Source organism: Nesoenas mayeri (genome assembly GCF_963082525.1).
Source record: "Nesoenas mayeri genome assembly, chromosome: 2".
NCBI classification, from domain to species: domain Eukaryota; kingdom Metazoa; phylum Chordata; class Aves; order Columbiformes; family Columbidae; genus Nesoenas; species Nesoenas mayeri.
The window spans coordinates 91,372,873-91,397,393 of record NC_137543.1 but is presented as its reverse complement, the minus strand read 5'-3'; positions in this window follow the sequence as shown (position 1 = coordinate 91,397,393).

Below are 24,521 nucleotides of genomic sequence, written 5' to 3'. Positions count from 1 at the left end.
TCACCAGGAATTCTGTTGAATTGTAGAGCTTCGTGATAGTGAGTCAGTACGTGATGCACTCAACTTGAAATTGTTTCCTTACTGCATCTCTCGTCAAACGTGCTAATTGCTGACGTTGAGTAGGGAAAGTTGGTGGGAGGGGGAGGAATACGTATATGTATTAATGTAATAATATTAATACTTGTCATCTCACCTTGACTTTACTTAAATATCCCTGGAATCAGCGCTGCTTGGGGAAAGGGCTCTTTTGATGAAATAGGAAGAGCAGCCATCTCTTCCTATTCGCTCTAGGAGCCACTCTCAGGCTGGCGTTCCCTCCTGCAGTGCCACACCTCCAGGAGGGAGGCTCTGCTGGGCTCAGAGACTCCCTCTGAAGTGCCAAGAAGAGCAAGTACTTGCAGCAGAGTAGGTGGTGAGACCAATTTATCTTGCTGCGAAACATCCTAGTGGAAGGAGGGCACAGTGTGCAGGGGACGCACGCCGGTATTAATGCGTGCTTGGGACTGCAAAGAGCCTGGAGCAATAGCTCTGCAGAGGGAGACCCAAGGCATTTGTCTCACACTCCAGTGGTGATTCAGGCACCAACTTCATTAGGTATTTTATTGCTGAGCCAACTGAAGAAAACAGAGGCTGGGATAGAGTACCAGGATTGACAGCAGCGGTCTATAAAGGTAGTATACCCAGCAGCTGCCAGCTGAGAGAGAGGATGTTGCTGTACCAGGGCAGTGGAGTGGCAGCAGAAAGTCCCAGCTGCATGTGCCGGTGGCAGCACCTCCCGCCTCACCTGCTGACGGATGAAAAACCGGTGGGAAGGTGTTTTTACATTACAATGTTGTATGCCACTGTAAAACAGTTTGTGTTGCACTTCTGGGTTTTTTAGACAGCACAAATCTCGTGATGAACAATGTCACACTGATAATTAGTGCTATGGAGAGCATTAAGGTGCACTGTGTTTCACTAGACAGAAAATAATCCAACCAAAGAGGTCCTGTAACCACCCAAGCTTCTTCAGCCCTCTCTCCTGGTGGTGCTGAAGTCCAGCTCTAGGGGTCTCCCAGTAACAAAGGTGTTTCTTTTTTAACTCTGTGAGACATAAGAGAGGGAAAGGAGGTCATGTGTACCTGGAAGTTGTTTGTTTCCATGCATGCTCAGAAGCCTCTCTCTGCTGCTCATACCACAGAGATGGGCTGCAAAGTGTGCCTGCTTTTCATTTACTGCTGGGTGGTCATCTGGGGCTTCAGAGACAGAGCAAGGGAGAGGCTGTGAATATATCAAATTTGGTAGCTGTGTTGGAAGTAGCAGGTCATCTTGTCAGATTCAGAGAAAGGCTGGTAGTTGGGAACTAGGCTCCACAACTCTTCTGAGGGTAGAAAATGAGACAAGCTCCTCTTCTCATTTTTCCATATGAGCTTGATCTAGATTACACAGTTCACGCAGCTCCTCAGTGTTGCAGTTTGTCTGGCACAGCATGACTGTGTGTGACAGGCCATCCTGCACTGTGGATGAGGTCCTGCAAACCCAGTTAGGTGCTCTGCTTTGTGTGAAGCTCTTGCCATGTGCTGTACAGAGCAGAGACTGGATCTGGAAACTGGGCAGATGTGGACTTAGCATTGCAGTCCCCAATCTCCTGGTTGTTTTTGGGGCTGAGCAGGAGTTCCATGCTCGTGACACTGTATAGTCACTGCTGTTCAAAGGGGTCTGGTGTGAACTCATGGTACATGAACTGGCCTTCAGCACTAAACTGCCTGGAAGGAGCTTCAATCTGAATGATCTTTGGGCTATTTTTGTTTAGTTTTTAAGATTCTGTGAAATCTCTATAGTACAGACAATCCTCCACTGTGCTATTCAAATCTGCCTGTGTTTGTGTGTGTGTGTGTATATATATATAGTATGTTTTATCCTATTGCATGTTTTGATGTAGTTTCTGGAAGCACCCCCAGAAGAGGTCTTGGTTATCTTAGGTGTGATATCAAAGATGTCCTTCAGTTCCTGGGGGTGGCTGCCCCCAGACAGGGCCCAAACCCAGTAAGGACAGTGGGAACATTTGCTGTAGAAGCAGGGTTAGGCTGGGATGGACTTCTTGTGACTGGAAACTTTAATCTCCATCCTGCCAGAAGGTTCACATATATGTCTGGGGAAACTGACTGTTTTGATTCCTTTTAACCCCTTTGTTCTTCATCTCTATTTTTTGGGGCTAGATTTTAGATGGTTTTTATTTGTTCATTGTTTTCTTTAAACATGACTAATGTCTTCATGTTTTTTCAGGCCAGTGTCTCATGAAGCAAAGTGCTCACTGAAAAATGGGGAAGGACAAGTCAGTTTGTAAAACGAGGGTCTTGTCTGGAATTTAGGTGTATGGGAACGTGGTGAGAATATTAATGAAATGCAATAAGAGGAGGTAGTGTGGGAAAAAATGTGAGGGTGTCCTAGACTCAGTCATAGTCTTTATTTGGCTTCTTAGTAGGTTGTTTGTTTGTTTGTTTTTAAATATAGTTGGATTTTTAATTTGACCAGTTGTAACGATAGAATGAAACTGGTTCTGTAGATGATTCTTCCAAAACAACTGGATTAACCTGTAAATCTTTAAAATACAATTAATAATTTATTGTAGAGTGAGACTTCTTTTCTGTGGGGGTGCAGGTGTATGTGGGTGGTTACTGAGAATACATGGTACTCTAAGAATTTCTTGCTGCATCTTTTCCACTCTCTTTTTGATGCACACAGATATTATGGGCCAAAATTTACCACTTCTGTCATTCCAGAAATAAACAGGAGTAGTCATAGGACAAAACATGACTTACTACAAGCACAAGTAAGGGAAACTATAAATGAAAAAGTAAAAAAATGGTCATTTATTATAAAACTTAGTTAGTTTCCAAAGTGGAGAGCAAACTAATAAACTTGTATTATGCTCTAGGAGAAGAAAGGAGAATTATTACCATTCTAGAGAAACTTGGTGAAGGGAGAGCAATTGCAAGGAAAATTGCTATTTAAGGCAGAGTGTCTAAATTTTTATTCGGGGTGGGTTTTCTCAGCAGCATAGCTGATATTGGCCAGTTTTTCACACTTTGGTTTTACAGTACTTCAGCCATGAGTTAAGTAAGTTCAAATATCAAACTTTTTTACTTACAAAGTAGATGTTGCACCTGTCCATATCCTCCATTAAACACTTTTATTACTGGACGTTGTATGCTCTGTCAATCTGTTTGGCAGCTGTTGACTTTTCTTGACCATCTCTTAAGAAGGCCTGAATTGTAAAAGTCATCAAATATGTTTCAGAGCCCAGTGTAAACTGGTCTGAGTCCTTCCACTGTTCTTGGCTCTTTCCAGGATGGTGGTTACACAGGCAGGGGTGATGGTAAGAACTGCAAAGAAACATGGAGGAGTTGGGGAAGAAAAATTCCTTCTGTTTCTTTTCCTGTTACCAGCCCATCCAGAACTGCTTGGATACTTCCATCTCTGGCAACACTGGGTTTGGTGATACTGAAGACCAACTGTAGAGTGAACTGTGTTGGCAGGATCTTATCCATTGGGTCAAGGGAGTAGGTTATCTTCCTCTTTGTGGCACTTGATAGGCCATGTCTGGTATAGTGTGCCCAGTTCTGAGTCCCTAGCACAGGAAGGATATTGGCAAGTTGTAGTCAGTCTACTGAGAAATGTAGGGGGCTGAAGCATATGACATACAAGGAGAAGCAGAGGAAGGACAAGAGGCAACAGACACAAGCCACAGCGTGAGAAATTACATTGAGATATAAGGAAGAAGATCTTCACAAGCAAGGTAGTCAAAGACTGGAAAAGGTTGCCTGGAAACACTATGGAATCTTATATTTGGAGATATTAAACTTCAGAAGTTGGACTAGATGACCTCTAGAGGTCATTTTTAGTTAAGTTATTCTGTGGCTCCACGATTTTGTGCAAGAGTTTAAGCAAGTGTCTTACACAATCTGTACTGCCTATGGAATGCACCAGAAAGATTTCTAAGCAAGGGCCTCTGCGCTTCCTTTTAAAAACAAAACTCTGTCAGGACATTCCCTACCACAAGCAGCTTTGCCACAACTTTGCGGGCTGTAACTCCTCACCTCATGTGCAATGCACTTTGTCTTTGCATGTGTTTTCCTGTATGTGAAAATGGCTATTAGATCCCTTGCAATCCCTAACGTTCTGTGATTCTGGGATTTCCAGCTGAAAATGTCTGCTTTAATGAAAAGCCTGAAATAGCAGAAAACACACATGAAAATTAGGCCTAGTTCAGCCCAGTGCTTTCTAGGTATTCCCCATGCTTCTCAACAGATTCTCATGGAAAGCTTCATCCTCTGGCAAGTCTTACTAAAGGATTTGTGAGGGAAGGAGGATTCTTCTCTCTTTTCACCAACAGATGTTATTGATGAACTCTCTCCTTCCCCCGCCCCGCCCCCCCCCTAAAGTTTCCAGCCACCAGACTTAAACAGACTGCAAATAACCACTATGTTGACACTTAAAATGAAATGGAAATTTTGGTTTGGTTCTCAAGAGGTTGAAATGAGGCTCATCCATATGTTGTTTAGTCCATAACAGCATATCTGAACAGGACAGAGGGCAAGTAGGAATTGTTCTTTAAGTTTTGCAAAAGATCTTTTCTCTTATTCCCTTGGAGAAAAAAAAATTAGAGAAGGCTGTCACAGATCATAGGATAATTCAGGTTGGATTTGATCTTGGGAAGTCTGTAGTCCCATCTCTTTCTCAAAATAGGGTAGGCAGTGAGGATAGACCAGGTTACTCAGGAATTTACTCAGATGGGTCCTTAAAACCTCCAAGGACAAAAAATGCACAACCTCTTTGGGCTATGACACTTCCAAAGAGGTCAGTTGTTCCAAATTTTCTGGAAAAAACATTGGTAAGCTGAAGCCCTAGTTCGAAGCAGTATGTCGCATTGTCAGCAGAGAACTGTAAGCAACCTGACTACAGCTTGAATAAGTCATTCAAATGTCCTCTAACTTTCCCTTTTTAAAGTGGATTCAGTAGCACTGGAGGTGCCAGAAAGACTGTATTTTAGTTTGAGTTGCAGCTGAGCTCCAGTGTGATCACAACTGCTGGCACCCTCCTTGCCTTTAGCCCTGGAACTCATCCAGTTCTGGACAAAATCACACTGACTTTAAAATCCAGAGATGAACACTGGAGACAATATGGTGGCTTGGTAGTGTTTTGCGTGTAGTGGGTTTTTTTGTGTGTTTGTGGGTTGTTTTTTTTGTTGTTGTTGTTAATTTGGAATGAGAGGAACAGTTGCTGAAGGGCACTCTCTTGTTAGCAGTCAGTAAAGTAGGGAAGTTCAGGATTTCCGTTTGAGATGTCGTGCAAAGATATGTTAATTGTGAAAGTTCTTTGCAGAAGCTGCTATGAACTGGTAACATTGCAGCTTATGCCAACTTAGCAGAAAAATGCCACAAGTTACTGAGTTTGACCTGGGAATTCCTGGTCAAAAGATTGTGGCCTGGGCTCTATGGGAAGCCAGACAGCTGCCAGGTTTTGGATCAGTAACGTTTCTGAGCACTGCGCAAGCACTTGCAAACTCCTGAGACAGTCCTCAAAGTCACCTCCGCCAAACTTCTTTTTGTGGCCTTAATGTTAGGTCTGCTTTAATGAGTGAATGGACCTGTGATGGGCAGGTAGAACTGTGTGGTTAACTGTGTGAGAGCTAACACCAGTCACAGAAGTTTTTTTGAAGCATCATCTGCTCCAAATGCTGGCAAAGACTAGCTAGTTTTTTGATAAGCTGAAAAAGTTTCTTTCTTCTTTGTCTGTGTCTCCTTTACTATGCACTTGAACTTGATGAAGCACCTTTTCCGGGTCAGCTTTAACAGGGTAGATGAATTTCTGGCATTTATCTTGATGCCCAATGCCAGATGAAGAAAAAAAAAATCAATATTTAATAATTCCTTCCTAATACAACCTTCCTGATATTTCAGAATATTCAAGGTCACCAAGTGCTGTTCAAAGGCATGGGAACAGTAAAAGCTGTGCTCCAAATGCTATCATATACTGTGAGTTGTTAAGTGTATAATTTGCTTTCAAGGACTCCCTATGACAGTATATAATAGTAATCGTAATCTGACATACTCAGATGGCTTTCTTGTCAACTGAGCAACTACAAGACAGGACTTGTTTGAACTGAAGCACGTGTTTCCTTTTGATAATGATGCCCTCCATCAGCCTATTAATAGTAGAAGCAATGATTAATTAGCAGCTTTCCTACAGTCCCTGTGCCCCTCCGGTCTGGCTCTGAGCTCAGTCATGGTGGTTTTTTCTCCTTTTTCCATTGCCATAGAGATCTCTCCCTGCTAGTTTACTTCTCAAAGGTAAAAATCTTCAGAAGTGTTTAAATGACACAGGCTCCAAAGTTAAGGAGGTTAGAGTATCTAGAAGCCCAGATTTCACTGATAATGAGACTCTCAGATTTTTTTCAAGATGCTGTACCCAAATGTGGATGTTTTCCACCATTCTCCAATCACAAGACAGTGCAGACAAATTTCACTTGTTTTCCACAAGGAATAAACCCCTTTTCAGCAGTGGTTTAATTTTGTGGTGTAGACTAGACATTCTGTTTGTTTACTCTGAATTTCCCCCTTTAAACTGTGCTGTTATGTATCATTTATGGTTCTGGCTGTTGTTCCATCTAGGTGCTGAATCCTTATGGGCAGAACCCATCTGCAGTCACTGACAGGTCCCTGTAAGATTCATGCAGCTCAGTGCATATGTGGTCATATTTTACCTCCTGTTTTGATCAGCTGTCCCACTTTTTACTTTCTAGATTGCTCTCCAGGTTTCAGGGATATTTGCTACTAGTATCTATGCTGGCTCTACTTTTAACTTAACTTTTTATATATATATATTTTTTTTTTTTTTTTAATTACCTCTACCAAATAATTTGCTAGCAGAGTTGCAATTGATAAGGAGCTAATAAAACCTCTCATTCTGCTGAATAACCATAGGCCTTTTTTTATGTTTCCACATGCAGAGAGCTGTGTTTTAGAACCACCAGTTTCCATGATAAGCAACTTTTTCCATGTTGACACTGCAAGTAACGATTGAAAAAGTTGGGAGACCTTGTCTTTGCCCATAAATGCACCAAATGAGTGTTAGCCTCTTTGGAGGTCTTGTAACTTAAACTATGTGGTAAAATCCAACCACGGAAGATTTATGAAGCTTGAGTAATGGTAATTTATTGACTTCAGTGCTCTTGCTCATTTACAAAGACAGTCAACTGAAGGAGAAACATTCATGTTTTATTACTCCTCCTTGAACAATGACATTTTTATTTCTCAAGAATTCTTTTTATTCTTTGTTTTAATTTCAAGGCAAAACACAATTTCCCTTAATTTGACACACAAAAGAAGATTGGCCTGAGATACTTTGAATTTCTTTCTTTTAATAATAACAAAATACACTGTCCAATCTTTCTAATAACTGTAGGATTAAAAGTTGAATAACAAACTGCTCAAGAATAAAAGTTGTTGCTGAGACATCATAATTACATTTTTACTACACTAAAACAGATTTTTTGATCACTCCTTCACGAATCTTCCTAATTTCAATAGATGCTCCGCTATCATCAGTACTTCAACAAAATAATGTAAACTGTTTTGAGAGTCGCAGAACTAATTAAAACTGGATGCCTATTAGTTTGTGTCCTAAACCACACATCAGTGCAAAACTACCAGCTTCTCTTTGTGTCCTCCTTAACTCTATTGTACAAGAGAAAACACCAGCAATGCTCGTCTACTGCTGAATGCATATGGGTTTGTTGGCTGTCTCAGGCTCACTGGAATATATAGTGGCTGAGTTTTGCCTGCTTTCCCTTAATGGAAAGCGCTAATTTTGGTCTTTCTTCTCTCTCCAGCTGCCAGATTCCTGAAACTTACATAAATATAATTGTCTGTGAGACTCCAGCTCTTATTTCAAATATGGTTAAAATTAGCTAAGGAGAAAATTCTCTAAAGGGAGCTGACAGACACGAATCAGGCAAAAAATACACCATCCATCATGTCAGTTGTGTGTGTCATGGGTAGCTGTTAATTTAATACTACATTTCTCCCAGACCAGCCTGTGGGGATAGCTACTATGGTGTCCAGGAGATGTGATTATTCTGTGCCTGTTTCAGTGAAGAGCTCCTTGGAAATGTTCGTGTCCATTCCCTCCAAGCACCACTCAGCACTGAGTGTCATTGCATGCTCTTGGAGGGGGCTCAGAGGTTTCCCATTCTTTGTGGCTTCAGGGACACAACTTATGGCTCTATACAAGGCCGATGGGGCTGCCCCTACCAGCTTGCTTGTGGCTAAGGGCTTTAGGTAGGAGCAGCAAACAGGCTCTAACAGTGTGGGAATCCCCTTTGTAGGAGGACCCAGGTTCTCACCAAGCACCGACACTCAGCCTGAGCTGCTGTTGGTCTGTTGGTATGGGCAGAGATAATCTTTATCTCTAGATCAGAGCTAACACAATAACCAACTGTATGAAGTTTAACAAGGGCAAGTGCTGGATTTTGAACCTGGGACACAGCAACCCTGGCTGTACATACAAATTGGAGAATGAGATGCTGGAGAGCAGCTCCATGGAGAGGGATCTGGGAGTTCTGGTTGATAGCAAGTTGAACATAAGCCAACAGTGTCCCTGGCAGCCAATAGGGCAACCATGTTCTGTGTGCAGCCATCACAGCATTGTCAGCCAGATGAGGGAGGTGATTGTCTTGCTCTGCTCTGTACTGGTGCGGCCTCACCTGGAGCACTGGGTGCAGTTCTGGGCAACACAGGATAAAAAAAAAAGACATATTAAGTTACTGGAGAGTGTCAGAAGATGGCTACGAAGTTGGTGAAGGGTTTGGAGGGGCTGCCATATGAGGAGTGGCTAAAGTCACTGGGTTTGTTCAGCCTGGAGAAGAGGAGACTGAGAGGAGACCTCATGGGGCTACAGCTTCCTCACAAGGGGAGGAGGAGGGGCAGGTGCTGAGATCTTCTCTCTGGTGACCAACGACAGAACCCGAGGGAATGGCAGGAAGATGTGCCAGGGGAGGTTTAGGCTGGACATGAGGAAAAGGTTCTTCATCCAGAGGGTGGTGGAGCACTGGAACAGTGACACCTCCCAAGGGAGGTGTCACGGCCCCAAGCCTGACAGTGTTCAAGAAGAGACTGGATAAGCCCTCAGACGCATGGTGTGAACTGTGGGGTTGTCCTGTGCAGGGACAGGAGTTGGACTCGATGGTCCTTGTGGGTCTCTTCCAGCTTGGGACATTCTTTTATTCTGTGACCTTTCCCCTGTTGCGGCTGACTGTGCAAGACTCAGTCCAGCTCTGATGTTTGGAGCCTGGGTAGAGTAAGGTGCGTTCAAGTGAGTGGTAAGTGCTGCATCCAAGGTACAACACCCACTTGTGTTTGGCACTGTCACCCCAGTAGCATCATATCTTGCACAAGGCTCTGTTGAAGCGCTAGTTTTTATTGTGTGTAGGGGGTTACCAATTTTAGGCCCTACTGCTGCATAAGACCCATATGTCTGGATTTAACTTTGTGCCTGAGAGCACTTCTGTTTAAATTTGTAGGCATATTCATCTATGCATGGTTAAGCTGCATAGGTTGATCTGGCTAAAGTCTTTAAGTTATATTCAACACACTGCGTTTGCAAGGGTAGCACAGGCACTATTCCACTGGTATAATGGAGATAGCAGTGTGTTACCTGACTTTTCAAGGTGCCCTGCAGTGCTAAAGACTAAAAAAATGTAGTTCTCCATTGCACAGTGCAATTTGGCGAAGAAATTTCAGAGAGAGCTCTAAACTGGTTAGCTGTAAGTACTGTAAGCAATATAGCTGCATTAGCACAGAACTCAGCTGGGAAAATTAGCATTGTGCAGCATAGACATACCCTAAATTTCTGCTGTGGTTTCCTCAGTGACACTCTTTCAAACCCCAGCTTGAAAATAAAATATGATTTTTTTCAGCCTTCCAAAACACTGTACTAGGAAAGCTTGCATACATTTTTCTTTTTTATTATCTCACTATCCTCTCTTTTAAAATAAATTCTAACCTGACTGCCTCATTTTATTCCACTTTAATTTTTTTTGTTTTATTAGTGGCATCTTCTCATTCATCTGAGCCTGGATCCCCTCTAACCAAGGCTGTTTCATCTGGGGCACAGAAGATACTGCCTTTGCATTATAAAAGCTATTGTTTCAGTTCCCTCATGACCTCTTGATGGAAGGCTAGACATAACCGGAAAAGAAACAGATCTAACATAATTCTGTCCCTATATAAATCTACGCAGCTCTGATCACACCATCTCATATAGGATGCACTAGGACTGGAAAACACTCAGAAAAGGGCAAGAAGTATGGTAGATACTGTAGCCTTTATAATGTGTAAGTCACATTTTCCAGTCTAGGAAAAAAAGTGACTGTGGAAAGACAGTTGAGGGGTGCCATGGAGGTCTGCTGTGAACAGCATGGAGAAAGTGAATAAGGAACTGCTATGTGCTGCCACAAGGCAAGAATAACTGATGAAATTCACTGGGGGAAGAGGCTTAAAGGTCTTCAAGGAAGAACTCTCCTCACAGTGATTGATAAGCAGTAGAATTCATTGCCACAGCATGTGGGCAAGACCACAGGTCTGAAAGGAGTTAAAATGATGATATGGATGAAGGTAATTACCTTGGTGGTAGGTCAGCAATGATTAAGGGGTTTAGTAGGTGGAAATATGGAAGGTGAGGATGGGTTGTTCCTCTCAAAGGGAGAATAAGAAGTTGTTATCCTTTGTCCTTCTGGGAGTGGTTGCTGGCATTGCTGGGCATCCCACTAGGTTATTCTAGGTACTAAGCTATCTCAAATTGTGACAGCTAAACCACCATTTTGCACAGTGTATGTTCTTAAGCTAAAGTTTTGGGAAGCAAGGGGAAAAGACACAAAACAGTACAGGTTGAGGTGTATTTGCTCACTCAGTCTCCCAGAGGAAGAGTAGCATCATAACTGTACCTGTTTGAAAAGGCTATAAGAAAATGAAAACTGCCATGGTGTGTCAGAGATTGATGCCTAACCCGACATTCCTTCCCTGCATCCCACAGTCAGGTGCTTAGGGGATTCGAGAGATTAACGTTATATCAGGATTGCTCTGTTTAGTCTATTACAGTGGCTATTTTAGACCCCTTTAAATGGGAAATAAGGGCAGAGGGAAAATGAGATATAGCCAAGATCACAGGAACCTATGTGAGGCTTTTGTTTCTGCAACTGTTTAAACATTCTGTATGAGATTCTCTTTCAAGCAACTTGTGAGGGAGAATGTGCTTTTGAAAAGAGAGCCTTAGCTCAGTAAAGAATAGACTACATAGTATTTATTGAAGTCTTATATTGCTAACCTTTCCTAACAGGTTCTGGTTTTCTGTGGCATTTGTTTAATGGCTACGTGGTGATTTTCTTCTTCCTGGCTCCACCATCCCAAGAATTTTGTGAATGAAGGGAATGAAAATCATGGGCCATTGGCATTTTAGCATCCTTTGAAGTGGTACAAGACAAAGTTTTAAGTTCATGATTGGTACATAGATTTTGGAGTTGGTTTCATGTTTGAGGCAGTAAATATGAAGGCTCTGGGATCAGATAATTTCTGCCCATCTGAATGCTCATTATAGGGCAGAACAACTACCAAAAACTGGACTGTAAGCAGTAAAACAGAGGTTTCAATGCACAGAGTCTGGAGCTGGCTAATAAAATAGCATGACTGACATAAGAAATCTGAACCCTGATCTTAGTTATGTGCGAGCAGTTCAAAAAATAGTGTTATTCTTGCTAGAAGAGTTTGTTCTCTCTCTGCCTTTATACCTGGCAGAGAGGCAGTAACTCTGAGGCACAAATCAGGAACTCCCACGCACAGCCCTTGATTGCTTCTTTTTCAACTCACCATGCAATTGCCATATGTGAATCTTAGCAAGTGACACTTCCTAACGTAAAGCACTACCACTTTCCTAAAAGTACAAGATTAAATAGACTGTATGATTGTGTAAATGAAATCAATACCTAGCCTAGAATGTGAAGAAGGATGGACTGCTAATAGGACAAGTGCGCTGCTAATAACAAATAGTAGTTATTGCTACTCGTGGCAAAAGGCCAAGAATTTGGGTGTCACAGAAACCTGGGATTCCTGTGTGCCTGTGAAATAAAACCTAGTGAATGAAGGGTATATTGAAATTCGGCTATAGTGGTCAGGTTGTCCCCATCCTTTTCTGTTCCCATCCTCTGCCTGTTCTGCTGTTAAGATAGTCAAAACCTAGATCAGGGCAGAGCAGCAAGTAATTCCATCCAATTCTTCACTTAGTACATATTTCTGAGTATCTTAAGACCCATCTTTTACAGATCCTCTGTGCATCCTAGCAATATGCATACAACATAGAGAGGCTGTTGGCAAAGAGTAAAGGAAACGTCTGTCTTAGTCTCCTCCACATTGAAACAACAGCACTTCTTCAGAAAAGGTCCAGAGCCAGCACACGCAGGCACTGCAGGGGTGATTAAGATGGATTTGGGTCTGGATCTCCAAAGCACCAACAAGTAAATTACAAAGGGCAGAATCTTCATTACTGGTGATTTAGGAGGCATAAAGAGACACAACGTGATTTGTGGATCCCAAGTGGAGTTTTCAAGGCTGACAATTAATATGAAATTGACTTGTAAACTGAATGAATCTGACACAGGGTCATGGAGAGAAAATTAAATTTGGAATCACTAGTGTAATTTTTCTAGTGACTTGTGAGAAGAGTGTGGAACTGTGTTTGCAGATAACTTTCTGCTTTTCTCCTTCAGTACTTTTCACCTGCTCTACCACCCCCAAATTCAAACCTTTCTTTGGAGATTTAAGTATTTAACTTCTTAATCTTGTAATTTGAAGTAACAAGACAGTTGGGTGACATTTTACAAGACACAAACCATTGAGTCAGCCTCTCGTAACTACACAACTGTTAAAATCCCCACATGACTAATCTCTAATTCCCAGCAGTCTACCACAAATAAAATAATATATTGAACTGTGCTACTTTAATATCTCAAATAAAGTTCCCACACGACTTTCAGTTCTGTTCAGAGCTTGGTTAGCCTAATACTATGGTGATGTTTATACAGATCACAGGCTGCATTAAACAGAACTCTCCCCATAGATATTTGTGGGAGATTTCATGGACCGTTTATCTTAATATAATCTTCTTAAAAAATGCAGGGTGCTTGGCCTCCTGCAAAATGGTATTTAGGAAGATTAAGCCACAATAGTTCTTCTAAAAGTGTATCTTTAGTACTTCACAACTAAAGGACTATTCCGAGAAACAGAATATTTTTCCTATGCTGATTTTCATCCCCATCTTTTCAAACTTGCATGCAAGGGGCCCTCTGGGAAGCAGCTTTCTTGGTTTGCTCTCCTGACACAAGTTCCCAGGCTCAAGAGATCTCATTTGCTTTGATTCCTTTCCAACTAGCTGCTCACAGGTGTAATTAGGGGATGTATGACATTTGTAGTTTCTCAGTTTCTCCATTAGCTTTCAAAGCAGTGGGATGATTTCCGAGATGGAGACAAATAAAAAGATAGCAAGAATTAAACCTGTGCGTTTGCAAGGAAAAGATGGAACATGGCCCATGCCTATTTTTAATGACATCCAACCCAGAGGTAGGCAAGAAGCTGCTTTTGGGCACCCTGGGGATTGCAAATTATTGAAGTGCAGCTCTTCTGTGTGGCACAGGAGCTTTCTTCTGCATGAGAGAGCAAAGCGTGGCTCCTCTGCCTGGTTTTGGAGGGACAGGCAGTGCCTTGGTAAGAGCTGTGGCAGAACTGGGATCCTCCAGATGCAAAGAGGTTTGGGGATGGATCCAGACTCTCAGACAAGGAGGTGTTTGAGGATGAGGTCCTGGCTGAGGGAGGCAGAGTGAGCAGTAGGAGGCTGGTACCTGGTAAATGAAGATTTCTCCTATGTGGCTGGATTGATAGATCAGAAAGACTGATGTTTCTTTTACATACCTTTCAAAGAAGGTATGCCTTACATGCCTTTCAAAGAAGGGCAGTGGTAAAACAGCAGTATATTCTGGCTCAGTAATACATACACTATATTAAAAAACTGATTGTGTCTTTGCTAGCAGATGTGTTTCACTTAAACTGCAGTTTAACACTTTGTAAAAACCTCAAGTGTTACCCATTACTGTGATGAGGAAGTTCATAGCATGCAGTCAGATTGGGTGATATGCCATTAAATCTTGCATGTTTCCCTTCACTTAGGGAACACTGCAGCTTTGGAGGAGGATGACCTGTATCACTATGGATTTTCATAGTATTTTTATTGCAAAACACCCAAAAGCAGATCTCAGAAGTGCTGTCTGGTGTGACTGCTGTCAGTATTTGCTGTCAGTGACACGTTCCCATTACCCAAGGTGGGAAAGGGAAATGCAAATAAAATGTATTTCTCCTTGGAAAAGGCTCTGAACTGCTTGAATTGGAGGGGACAGGCTGAGGCTGCGTGCTGGAGAGCATCCAGGTCAGAGCAGAGCTCTCTTCTACCCATGCAGCGGGGAGCCGAATCTTGCCTTTGTGCTTCTTGACTGTTGATACAAATTCGTGGTGCCTGCTCACCAGCTGGTGACATGAGGTGTCGGCTCCTGCCCCTGCCCAGGGGAAAGACCCTGCATAAAATTAATCAACGGCTGCAAACTTGGCACCTTTCAGCAGAGAAGCTAAAAAGGCACCGGCTCAGAGTCTGGCTCCCCTCGCTGTGGTCCCTTTTGCATTGGGCTGACGCAGGGGGGACACGCAGCACTGCCCACTGTGCCACAGCTGCTCTGAGCTGCGGCAAGGTGCCACTTCAGGGTCGTCCGTCCGGCAGCTGTCACGGTCCCTGCGTGGATGCAGAATTTGAAAGGAGCTGTAACATGTCAGGGATTTTATCGGTGTGACCTGCCCCTGCTGTGCAGAGCAGTGTCAATACACAGCACAGAAATGCAGGTAATATTATGCAAATAAGCACACAGACATGCATGACAGCTTTTGCAGAGTTTAATTATGAGAGGATATTTCTTTTCAGGACACATGTTTATTTCTGATGGCTCTGCACGTGCCTGGATGCCATGAGCTTTCACCTCCCTGTAACAGAGAAGGCCTCCTCATCTGTCCAGGGTAGCTGCAGGGTTTTCATTCACTGCTTTACTTTGGGCTGATATTTTATTTTTTTTGTTGGTTATTGTTATTGTTTCTGTTGTTGTTTTGTCTTAGCACCCCACCTGGTTACAATGTCCAGCTGGAATTGCATTCTCTTGTGAGCTGTCTTGCCACCACTGTTCTGTAGATGAACAAGTAAGGCAGGCAGCAGGAATACAGCCTGGTCCCTGTTAGACCTGGATAATAGCACCTCTTCTCACATCAGATATAAAAGTCTTAGGAACTGTCTTTGCTATGATACCATTCTCCCAGCTTAATGGCAATTGTAGAGAAAGGCTTAGAGTTGAGATGTACCTGCAGAAAGAAAGGAAAAACTTTGAAGGCCAAAGTGACAAAAACATTTTGATTCTAGTTCTCTGTCTTTTTATGTTTCCACTTTATTTTTGTCACACACACATTTTTCTGAGGCTGTTTATTCTTCCAGTGAAAATCTAACTTGATGTTTTTCTTGGAAGTAAATATAGTCTAATTTGATCAACACTGGTCAGATGTTTTTAGATTGAAGGGGAATGGAAAAGGAAAACCTTTTTTTGTTGTATAAAACGAGTTTTAATGTTCTCTACCCTCTGGCTTTTTAACAGCTAAAATGATGTGAATACATTCTTGGAAGGATAGCACTTTGAGGTTTTTCAAGATCTGAAATCAGCTTTTATGTGGTAGACTTTTACTACCTATGCATCTGGTGCATTTTGTGGGACTCCAAGACTTAGGCCTGTGTACACATTTCTACTTCCTAGACTCAAAAATGACAATCAAAATTTTGTCCTTGACTTAGAGAGAGGCTTCTGGCTTCATTGGAATTCAAATTCAGGGACCAAGTTTGCACAGCAAAAGGTGCAGCTTGTCTCCTGCACCTTTCTGGGATAATTGTGTGCAGAGTCAAGGCTCTGCTCTTACCTGCTGCTTTTTCTACCCTCGAGGGCAGGGACCTCTCACTCCACTGCTGCTTCTTGTCCCTCAAAAAAACAGGAATTGCTCATGTCTGTTCCTGACATTTTGTTCTAGATTGTCTAGAAAGCTTGTGAAGTTACAAATAAACAAAGTCATCAAGCTTCATGAGCTTATTTTGACTATATAGCACGGGCTTCTGGAGCCATGTTATTTCATATGACTTTTGTGTGTCTATTTTTAAAAAGTAAGATTCTGATGTTGGTGGCTACAAAGAAGAGTTCGAGAACCAAAACTCATAAATGTCAGAAATCTGAACACAAATAGAAGTCTTCAGAATTCATCATTGTTTAAAAACTGTTCTATTTCTAAAGCAGTCTGACGAGAAACTGAGGCATTAATTTTGAATGCTAATGGCTGCTAAGTACTGGTGAGAAGGCTGAGTATGCACTCCAATGAACCAGACATGGCTGAGTTTAATGCTGATCAGAAGATCTGGAAACAGTAAGGAAAACTGCTGCACATTTGGGTTTTACTATAGGAAATTGCCATTATGCTACTGAGAAGCTTTTCAGCTAATAAAGTGCATGGACATTTTCATGACATCTAGTCAAATAAGTAAAACACTGTACAGAAGTGTAAGGTAAATATAGGTAAAGATGAAGAAGTTGTTAGTCTTGTATCTATGTTTTCTGGGGAGCTAAAAGGTAGGTGAGAGATTCTCTTTTATTCTTGCCTGTGACTGTGTCTAGGCTAAGGCACATACCTAAACAGCTCTCAGCTTCTGTTTTTTTGAGTATTGCTCTTTAAAATTCTTTCTACAGTTTGCACATGCTTTTACCTGATTCTTTGCAAGCATGTGGGGCCTCAGTGGCATGTAAACTAAAGCTCCTTCAAGTTTTTCATCCTTTTTTTTTCTTCAAAATAACAATAAAATATGCCACGAGGAAATCTCGTCTTGTGAAGTCTTTGCTGCAACCTATTTGCTGTTTCCTGATATGTTTGGTGAAGAACTACTGTGAAGCGTCTGATCACATCAAAGTTGTGTTTTCCAGCAATATTCATGCAAAGGATCCCAAGCAGAGATAAGTGTGCCTGATTTTGTGTGCTAAGATTAACAGTGTGGAACAGCAGCCACTCCACAGTAAAAGACTCTTTTGCATTTTTCCCACGTTTTCCCACTTGTCTTTGAAATGTAGAAACTCATACTTTCAAACATGTTGAGAGCCAACAGATGTTGTAACTGAGATGTCTGAGGTAAGTGCTGCTAGAAGCAGGAGCCTATGTGGATATGAATGCAATATTTACCATACACAGGTTCCACAGAGTATTTTACCTGAAACTTTAGGGTAAATTTTGTACCAGTGTGTAATACAGAAAATAAATTATTCGGATTGATGGACTTAATACTACCTTTATACTACTACCTGGACTAAGTTCTTAGTTGAGGTCCCTCAAAATCTTCCAGTTACGCAAAGACTAGGTCAAGCACAGGGCAAAGGGATGGAAACCCTGGAGGGAGCTCTGCTGTGGTAAGTCCAGCAGAATAAAAGCAGAAAAAGAAGATTTTTAGAGGTGAGGTACTTGTAAGGAGTGGTGGAGGTTATATAGATTTTATCCCTTACCTAGGTTCCCAGGAAGACGGCTGAACATGCAGTACTTTTTGCAATCCATTCTTCTGCTTGAGAATGGTCTTGGCAGAGGTGTCATATACTCAGCATTGTATTAAAAATAGGTTTAATTATTTTTTACAGCAATAGTAGAGCAGTAGATGTGGCAGTAGTAAGTGAAACAGTAAAACGAGTGCACATGGAAGCTCATTTTGGTGGGTGTTCCTATTCCACTTCTGCTTCTGCAAGAAAGGTGGCTGAGAAATAACACAGACGGCACAGCAGCCTGTCAGCTACCTTTCTTCATTAACTTAGACTGCAATAAAACACAGCTTTTTAAAACAAAGTTCAAGTAGCCAGAGCCTCTCTGTGGAAATTAATTTCCTCTGGAAGCCAGTTTCACGTAACTCATCACCTACTTCACTGAACATTATTCAGTCCTGTCGCTGGTGACAGAAGTACTTGACAAAGCTTCTGCAAACTGGGTCAAATGGTGGATAAAACATAGCCTGCTTTCCCAGGCTGCTTTTAGCGTGGACCTCCAGAGATGGCAGTAAATAATAAATACCTGCAGGCCACTGCAGGCACTTTGTGCGATGTTGCAGAGCTCATCTTTGGTCCATGAGAGGAGCAGATCATACAATGATATAAACGCATGAAGCAGGCATTCAGAGAGAAACTTTTGGCTGTCCTTCTTTGTTTCTGAGCTGTTACTGTGCTGATTTTTTACCCCATGTGGGTAAGTGTATACTGCTGGATGATGCAATTTCTACACTGATTGGCCTGCTTCCCAGGTAGGGAATGACTTTTGAGGACATCACTGGTATGGTGGTAGCAGCTGTTGGTGACCGATGCCTCACCAGTTGCATTAAGAAGAGGAGCTCTGGGGGCTCTGCTCCTGGGTAAGTACCAGGCATGCCTGGTTACATGGGGAGATGTTTGGCTCTGAGGGCAACTCTCACTGCCAGAACAGAGATTTCATGTCTCCCCCATACAAAACGTCTGTGGGCCACATGGAAGTTAATGTCTAATTAAAAGGTGCGAAGCAGTGCTGCTACAGGCATTTTAAAAGTCAAGTCTTGTACCTGAAAAGGAAACTGCAAAGAACTAAAACAAATGAAATTTATGATGTATTTTTGTGGTCTATGATGATATTTTCCTTTCTCTTCTCTTTCCTTCTCCCCTTCCCTTTTCTTTTTCAATTCCTCCACAGAAAGGTTAGGAGTTTTCCCAGTTATTGTTTAACAGCTTGTTATGTGGTCTGTAAATGCTGGATTTCAGTGCTTCCTCTCACTGGAAGAATGAAGGCACTGAATCATTAACAAGGCTATCCTTTGTGCCAAATGTTTGTGATTAATGTTAAGCAGATTAAAAAAAAAAGATAAAATTAAAATATCCTCTCTACTAAAATACTCATCCTGTAATTTTCTTTCACAAAAAATGTATGTTTGGACAAATCTAATCACATGCATTTTTCATTCGGATGCTTTTGTAGTGATAGGAGGCAGCATATGCATGATCCCAAAGATGAAGTTACATGTTATGGCTGAGTCTTACAAAGAACTTACATCTGCTATGGGGGAGAGATCCTCTTCCTCCTTGTCCTCCCCATCCTTGCTCTCAGCTGTGTAGTCTCATGCTGACTCTGCAACTTGTAAAACTTTTTATTGAACCAATTTTGCTGCTGGATTACTGGGTTGTATCAGTTCCCAGAGGCTCCCAGCATGCATGAGAGGTGGTGGAAAGTATGCAGGAGAGCATGTCTAAGAGTGATGTAGCAAGTATAGGACTTCCCCCTTTAAACACTGGCAGCAAAACATTAGATGGGTTCAGCTATCCTGTGCAGCTTCTCCACAGAGATGTGGTCACTCATCACTCAAGCCATAGTAACTCACCATATGTGAAATCTCAGCCTGCCGCAGGGCTGGAAGGTTGATGTGTTCACATAGAAATACTGTCCTGAACATTCAGGCAAGATGGGTGTTCCTGCTGACTCTTAAGCCACATGTCACTAGGAAAGGGCCTGTGGGTAAAATTGTATTTCCTTGCTGTGGGTGGAGGTATTCCTTTTGGGGATTTCTCAGGGTAAAGGGAGGTGTGGATTTCATCCTTCCAGAGGTTTTTTTGGTAGGGATTGGTCTGTGGTTAGCCTTATAGTGATGCTAGTCAGAGGAGCAAAATAAAGAAGAGAGCTGCCCATGGTGGAAGCAGAAAATTGGATTAATGAATACAATTCGCAAAGGACTGCAGAGATATGGAAGACAGTGGATCAGCTCATGTTAATTTTGCCATGCAGTCAGCATTTCACCCTCATTGCCTAGCAGTTACATCTGGGTTACATCTCAGTTGGTGCTATGCAAAAGAAAAAAGCAGGAAGGGATTGCTTTAATAGCAAAATAGAGAGCCCCAGTAGTCTAAGCAGCATGAGCATTATGCTGGTAGATGGGCACTGTTGCCTATAATGGTTATCTTTTTCTATTAGAAGACTGTTTAAATTTTTAAGTGGTGCACAAGATCATAAGGGCTTTACTGTGTGGGTTCTGATTTTCATGTGGGTTTTGAATGTGTGGGAGAAGCTGCTGCATTAACAACAGCTCATGAATCTCCTCTATTTGCAGGCTTCCCCCTGGGAACTATTGATGGTCATTTCATCTTTCTTATGTGACTTTTAAGATCCTCAAAAAAAAAAAAAAAGGAAATGGTTTTCTGGTTACTTTCCAGTTGGATATCTTATAAAGAAATACCATGGCTGAAAACAAGAAGTAGAACATAAATTCCAAAGAGCTTAGATTCAGCTAAACCCACAATCAGGATCATCAGAATTTATTTTGATGTAAATTCCAAATGAAGTTGAAGCCCTTGAAAAGTAAAGAAAAAATAGCAGATGTAAACAACAATTTTTCTATCACGATTTGTGTTAAGAGTGCTTAAATGTTTGTGTTGATGTATGATATGTGCAGCGATATGACTGGCTTCTGGATGGAAGGTGAGAAACTACGTTAGTGAATTATGGGTTTGATAAAAGGTCATTCTGTTTTCTCTGTCACATAGACTTCAAATCAGTCAGTGTTTCACTTGCTCTTTCTTCTGATCAGAAGGCTGCATATTCCAAAATGTTTTTCCCTGGTGTTTTGCAGCTAAAGTAATTTCTAATTTGCTTTAAAATTTGTTATAGGTATGGAGAGAAGCTTAGTTGTATAGAGAAAATGCTCCTGATTTTGAAGATCACATGCAAAAGGCTGATGGAGAAATGCCCTAAAATTAAATATATAATATTTTAAGGTTCAGAGAAAAAAAGGAGGGAAGCACACAGACCTGAGAAAGAAAGGCAAGCAACTAATCAGTTAGAGAAATTGCCTTGAAGTAAGTGAAATTATTTCCCCAGAGATAATTTGGGTTTAGGAGTCAAATTGTCACTAAATAAAAAGCCAAATCAAAAGCAGCTAACTGATTTTGCTTTCAGTGTCTTTCCTCCATTTTTTCCCTAATTAAAAAGTGAAGAGGGATCTGATAAATCCAACTATTTTTTTCCTCATTGTTGCACTCTGCCGTGAAGCACCTCTTCACTGTGTCGATTTTATCTGGGGGGGGGGCAGGATGAAGCTCCTTAGGTTAAATTTTCAGGGATGAGCACCTACATTTGGTCTAATTGGGAAAGCAATGGTTTTGCAGACAGAAAACACCTGTATCTCTGCCTATTGTTAAAGAAAGTTTTATGTCTGGTACATGTGAGAAAAAAGGGTCACGTACATCGATGTGAAGTGTGAGCACTGAGGTCTGTGGTTTTGGTCTGAGTGATTCAATCTAACACACACAGAAACTCGTGGTGGTGGGAAGGGGAAATGAAAAAGGCTTTTAGGTGGGTGTTTGTTTGTGGGTTTTTTTTTTTTTTAGTAAATTAAAGGACTTGAAGTCTCTTTCTTCTTAACAAAAGTTTGCCTCTGTGTCTTTTGTGATCATCTGTTTCCTCTTGCCATACATGCATGCATAGAGATTACATATTTCTTCCTGCTTTTTGGTCTTGCATAACCTTCCTTAACTGCCCTTGGACACTCAAAACACTTTATACAATAGTTCCCTTTTGGCTTTTAATTTTCCCACATCTGACGTTAGCATTTCTCACCAGGTTCCTTCTCTCTGTTATTCGTTTGTTAAATGAATGCTTTCTCCCCTGAGTTTGTTTTTTTTTGTTTGTTTGGTTGTTGGTTTGTTTTGCTTTTATTTTTTTCTGAACAATGGATGACAGTGGTGCACTAAACACATCTAAGAATTGCTTGCTTGTTTGGAGACAAGAATAACAAAGTACCAGCTCTGGGGGAAAGCTCAGGGTCTGTACTGTGTAATATCTGTTTAATGCTGCAGCAGAATCAGTTTTTTGTGTCTGCTCTTCAAAGATGTAACTTCTGTGACATATTTTGCAGCTCCTCTTGTGCGTGAGAGAGTAAAGGACACTTTGACTCCCTTGAGATCCATAGAAATGTTTAGAAAAGAAAGGGAAGAAAAAAGTACAAGAAAACACTCGTGGAACTGCTGAGGTGATGTAACCGGGTGTCTTTTCATGTGTATCCTACATTTTCTCTTCTATCTCATCAAATTTAATCCTATGAAGGATTAAAGCTGTAGTGTCTCCATGCTATTTTTCAGTGTTCTGGGCTTTTCTCATGGGTTAGCATTTAGAGCTGTAATGAGCTTTGAGATTTGGTGCAAGCAGAGGATGGAATGAGTTACACATGAAATGGTAGAAGGTAGTACCTTTTCCCTGGTGAAGGGATGTTATTCTTTCAGTCACCACGAAATCCCTTCAGTCAGTTACAGGGCCCCTTAAAACATCTGGGAAACAGGATGTTTCATTTGGGTTCACTGAGATCTGATGTGCTCTTTCTGGCTTGGAGGAGGAGAGCTGATGCTGGAGGAGAGGTTCAAGGTGCCAAAACCAGTTATTCTCTGCCTAGGTAACCTACGGACCTCTATATGATGGTATGCAGAGCTCGACAGTTCAGGAATGTATAGGAGCTGGCAGAGCTAGTGCTTGGCCTGGGGTATCTGGGGCCTGCTGCTACCCTTGCTGTCAAAAAAGGTGGTGTTTCAGTTCAGTGGGAGCAAGAAACAGCCTGGGGAGAATAACAGTTACACAGAAAATTAGTGGACTACTAGAGATGTGGAGAACATCATGCAGTGACCTGTTCTGGGGGAGAGCAGAAGAAACTCGTGGTGATGGAAGAATCAGGAGCACTGCTTCGCTGTGAGCAGAAAAGACAGTAAGAACAGCATTGGGCAGACAGGCGATGGCACCTGTGTTTTCTGGAGATGTGAAGCAGTTTGCTGTGGGACTGGTTGACTTGATTTTATCCAGGCAAGGAAGCCTGTATTTTCTGGTGGTGTCAGGGTTGGGAAGCATCGTGTTATAGCACTCTTTGCTTAGGCCTGGCATATCTGGCAAAACAAACATAAAACCTGCATGTGGAAGATCTGTGGCTTTTTGGCAGCCCTGTCGTACAGTACATCTGATCTCTGCCCCAGTGGTTGCCCAGTTGCTCCTTGGTTTGGCAATGCTGGGTGCATGTGTGCACAGAGCAGCCCTGATTCCTCAGGCTCATATCAGGGCAGTGACCAAGACTGGCTGCTTGTTGCCAATGCCAATGCATCAGGCCAGTGGTTTCCCTCCAGGTTATTTCCAAGCCCATCGTGCTAACAAGAGAGGAAGTCAGGAAATTGTGTTTTCCTGTTAACAGTTGTGTCTCTTACAAACACCTTGGACTCCATCCAAATCACGCTGAAGTCAATAGGATTCTTTTGAGTCTGAGGAGCTAGACCCAGCATGTTTGTAGCCACATACTTTGAAAAACCGAAGTGCCAAATTCAGGGTTTGTCTCCCTTGCACTCTAATACTTGATACCATATCCCACATCATTCTCCTGGAGAAGCTGACAGCTCATGGCCTGGATGGGTGTACTCTTTGCTGGTTGAAGAACTGTCTGGAGGGCCAGGCCCAAAAAGTTGTGGGGAATGGAGCCAAATCTAGTTGATGGCCAGTCACGAGTGGTGTTCCCCAGGGCTCAGTATTGAGGCCGGTTCTGTTTAATCTCTTTATCAATGATCTGGATGAGGGAATTGAGTGCACCCTTAGTAAGTTTGTAGACAACACCAAGTTGGGTGGGAGTGTTGGTCTTCTGGAGGATGGGAAGTCTCTACAGGGGGATCTCGACTGGCTGGATCATGGAGCTGAGGCCAATTGTATGAGGTTCAACAAGGCCAAGTGCCGGGTCCTGCACTTGGGTCACGACAACTCCAGGTAGTGCTACAGACTTGGGGAAGAGCAGCTGGAAAGCTGCCTGGCAGAGAGGGATCTGGGGGTGTTGATTGACAGTTGGCTAAATATGAGCCAACAGTGTGCCCAGGTGGCCAAAAAGGCCAACAGCATCCTGCCTTGTATCAGCAATTCTGTGGCCTGCAGGACCACAGAAGTGATTGTGCCACTGTACTCAGCAATTGGTGAGGCCCCACCTTGAATCCTGTGTTCAGTTTTGGGCCCCTCATTATAAGAAGGACATTGAAGTACTACAGAGAGTGCAGAGAAGGGTGATGAAGCTGGTGAAGAGCCTGAAGCACAAGTCAGATGAGAAGCAGCTGAGGGAACTGGGGCTGTTTAGGCTGGAGAAAAGGAGGCTGAGGGGAGACCTGGTCACTGTCTACAACCACCTGAAAGGAGGTTGTAACATGGAGGGTTTTGGCCTCTTCTCCCAAGTAGCAAGTGATAGGATGAGAGAAAAAATGGCCTCAGGTTACGCCAAGGTATGTTTAGGTTGGTTATTAGGAAAAAATTCTTCACGGAAAGGAT